General features: G+C 32.8%; 1 long non-coding RNA gene across 6 annotated transcripts; it reads right to left on the bottom strand.

The window, feature by feature from the left end:
- Positions 1–544: 544 nt before the first annotated feature.
- Positions 545–3,437, bottom strand: LOC130745415 (uncharacterized). 6 transcript variants are annotated; one of them, XR_009021744.1, is made up of 6 exons: positions 3,279–3,437; positions 2,224–2,322; positions 2,013–2,061; positions 1,581–1,919; positions 1,246–1,451; positions 545–846 (listed from the first exon to the last, which is right to left on the bottom strand). It is a non-coding gene; the product is annotated as an uncharacterized LOC130745415 (long non-coding RNA). The 6 variants fall into 6 exon arrangements; XR_009021743.1 differs by having other exon boundaries at positions 1,581–2,061; XR_009021745.1 differs by having other exon boundaries at positions 2,013–2,322.
- Between the last annotated feature and the right edge of the window lie 707 nt (positions 3,438–4,144).

A 4,144-nucleotide genomic window follows, 5' to 3' on the forward strand; every position in this document is an offset into this window, starting at 1 on the left:
TTTTTAAAACTGTAAACTTTTATGTCTTCAAGATTTATATTCAAGTTAAACCGTTGTAGTGCTAGAGCCTTTTCACTAAATTAATTTTGTGTCCTTATTAGCCACCTTGAATAGGTATTCCATCATAAATGATCTTAATCTGATAACTGCTATATATATCCTAAATGATATTAATTCATAGTATGTAACTTAATTTAATTTAATTCCATTAAGTTGATTGGTGTCTTATTAAGGAAGAGAATTCACCATGACTTTTATTATCATGAATGAGTGTGACATTTTGGCTTTTAGTATGGGCTAAAATGTAACTCATGGAATGGAAGTTTTTGCTGAATGACTCCTAATAAAGACTAATAACAGTAAACCTTGTAATTTTTTTTTTGTAAGTCTAATAACATTAAATCTTGTAATTGAATCTTAAAGATAGTTTACTTTTTAACTGACCCTGAAAGACACTTTAACGCAGATTTAATTGTTACATCTTTACCTTAGCTACTGCAGCCAATGCATAAAAATAAACATCCATCATTCATGAGTGCCATCATTGTAAAGAAGAAAAACATATCTCAAACCATTCAAATACTTGTCAAAGTGGTTCTACATCAAGTTCTAATTCTAAGTGGTTCTACATCAAAGACAAAAGGGAAAGGAAGTCCACTTTAAGCTAGAGAAGTAAAGCTACCCAACCACAACCACTTTTTGATGAGCAAGCTAAGAAGCCACACTCTTTCTAATATGCAATCTTCACAGCTCAAAGCAGCCACAACATGCGAGGGACTGAGCAACAAACTCACCAAGAAAAAAGGTGCACTCTTGAAAGCATTGGTTTTCTACATCTTAAGGTATCTGCAACATGCATGAAAATTAATTAATTACAAAATGAAAATCATTGGTTATCAATCACTGCAAGAGAAAAACTCATGAAAAGAAACGAAAAAGTCGAATTTTTTTCTATTGATAAAGTACACCTAGTAAGAAGAAATTACACAATCCCTAGAAAACACACAAAGAAGGATCAGACATCAAAACTTGTAGTGTATGAATGAGATCTTTTTATCTGATGATTGAAAGTGTTATATCAGGACATAAGCGTACTTGATATGGTAGAAAAAATTCCATAACTCATTTTAAATTTTATTCTTTAAGTTTCTGAGTTCTATGAATCCTTGGTTTTGGCACCAAAATCAGCAGCACATGTATTGGACTCAAAAGAGGAGGACGCAGGGTAGGGATTTTGACACCAACCTCAGTTCTACATAGGACTTTCTTGGTGGGAAATGGGTTCCTTATGTTTAGAACTTCCATATTTTTGAACAATTCCTTGAGCCATACCAATCCAATAGTCCACAAAAACAATCAACATCGTGTTTACAAAAGGAAAATGGTCCAGTTTACATCATGCACTGCCTAAACACACATCAGTTGACCAAATCGTGAAACCATAAGCAATTCTACAAATCAGAATACAATGAAGCAGAAAGGTATACTATCAGTTGATCTATCTTACTTTCATCATTCAGCTTTAAAAGGTATATTATCAATCAAAACAAAAGAAAGAAATAGATAAGATTGTAGGTTACCTTCAAGTCCTTTCTCTCTGTCCACAGGAAAATCCATGAGTAGAAACCCCATTAGAAATCGCACCCTCTGCTGTAGGCTCATACCATCACTGACTGACTCTCTCTCTCTCTCTCTCTCTCTCTCTCTCAACCGCAGTTCATTGCAATGAAAGAGAAGCCCTATTTGGTTTAATTGTGTTGGCAGAGCAAGGTCGCAGAGAAGGAGTTAAGTCACTCAAATGGTCAATAAGATTGGTGAGGAAGAACACATATAAGATAATGTTGGATAGAATTGACACTAACCAAATGGATAAACAATAAAAGATGTTACATTGGCCTTGGAGGAGAGCAGATGGGAGCCTAAGTCAGAATGCAGTACCAATTACGAATAACACATGAAAGGCAAATCAAAAGAGTAAATAAATTAAATGAAAAACTAAAAGTATGGAATACCTTAACCGAGAAAGATTGGATCCCTAAAACATTCAATAAGATTGGATCTCTAAAACAACAACAATAGATCAAATGTTAGGCTAATGCCAACAAAATCAAATATTTCATTTATGTTTCAAATGGGAAGCCTGCATCACTCAAAGCAGAAGAAAAGCTACAAACTCTCTCAGACTGGACAAAAAGAAGTAGTACACGAAGAGGAATATCTCACCTCTGAAATCAGCCAAATTTCCTATTCAATGTGTAGTACAAAAGAGCAGTTGTACCGGCTGCAGTGGCCATGGTTGCAGTCGCCATGATTTTCCTATCCCTATAACAGTAGCAAAAAATCCCATTTAAAAAAAAATTCAAAACAGAAAACTGTGATACAATTTCCCAATGTAAGGCAACTAAAAATCCTTGACTTTTCCATTGGTGACCAAATGAAACGAAACCAACCGAGATGGAATCTTTCCCCCATTGGGTATCAACTATCGAGCTCAAATTAAGAAGAGAAAAAAAAAAAAAAAACTGGGCATAAAGTTTTCTAATTTGAACAGAATGGAAACATTGGTGGTGGGTTAAATTCGCAATAGAACTTGAACTTTGACAATTCACTTGATCAATCAATAGAAAAAGAAAAGAAATTGAATGAGAAAATCAATTAAGCCAACAAAAATCAATAGCAGACAATCGTTCTACAATTAAGCTACTAAAGAACTAAGAGAATCAAATATCAGAGTTCAATTCTTTCTTTAAACCCTTGATCATTATGAGATAAATGTTTCTCTCGCAAATCATGGAACATATATGCAGTGGTCCAATCCTATGTCTTATTCAAAATGAAACCTCCAAGTAGTTCTATTTCAAAAAAAAAAATCATTTGTAAGTAGAAATAAAACAACAACTGATCATTAAAATGTTCCAAACACTGAATTTAACCTAAATTTTAGAAGGGAAGAACCTCCAACTATGCCAAAGCAGCCAATCCATTTTGCAGTAAAAGAAAAAAAAAAAGTAGGAAGACTAAGCCTAACTCTTTATAACTCCACCAATTATCAACTCCTAGTTCTAAAGAATAGAACCAAGGGGCTGATAACTTAGAATCAAATAGAACAGAACCATAAAAGAAAACCTTGAAAGGACAGACACATAGATTCAACGATTTAACTGAAGACATATAGTAACATCCAGTGCATCCGTTCAAGACCTTAATTGAGAAAGGAAGAAATGAAAATCATGGCGAAATTTTACGAAACAACAAAACCCTACTTCTAGAGAACATACCTTGCAAGTCGAGGGAAGAACACCTTCAAGCTGGAAGTTGAATCTCTTCCATGGTGGTGGAGGCAGCCTTGAGGTCGGGGTGAGTTCAAGAGAATCGCATACGAATGACAACAGTGAAACGGTTGCACGGATCACGTTTCTGAAGGCAAAAAGACAACAACATTTGAGATGGAATCTACGGTTCTGATCAAATCTAAGAGAAATAATTTGCGTTTTTACAAAAATACCCATGCTTAATTTGATAGTGGTGTGGAATGAAATACTGAATGACTAAATTACCCTCCAAGCTGCAGAAACTCTGCTTTTATATAGATTATAGAAGATTATAGATAGATAGATTATAGATAGATAGATAGATATAGATATAGATAAATTGTGAAAATATACTATTAAAACTAATATGATGATATTAAAAACTTATTACGTAATTCAAAATATTTAAAATTAACTGTATGATTTTTCATATTACTAAATATTAAATTTAGTAATATTTATATTAATTATTTGTAAAAGAAATTGTAAAACTATTTATTAAAATGTCTTAACACAATTTTTTATTTTATATTTTAAAATTAATCTAATTATGATTGAACATGTAATAACATTTAGATAACGTTAATAAATATTGTAAATGAACCCGTGCAACGCACGGGTATCATATCTAGTATATATGTAAAGGAGACTTAAGTTTTTGCATGTATTAAATGCATTAAACCATGAAAACTCCCACACATTTATATTAAATACATTAAAAACTAACAAATAAATATTAAATAAATTAAAAACTAAAAATTTTTTGTATTATAAAAAACTATTTGGACTGGGCGAGCCCCTAGAGTGGCGACGCCCAGGGTTCAGCCCGCCCA

This window comes from Lotus japonicus, chromosome 3 (genome assembly GCF_012489685.1).
Source record: "Lotus japonicus ecotype B-129 chromosome 3, LjGifu_v1.2".
In the NCBI taxonomy this organism is placed as follows: Eukaryota; Viridiplantae; Streptophyta; class Magnoliopsida; order Fabales; family Fabaceae; genus Lotus; species Lotus japonicus.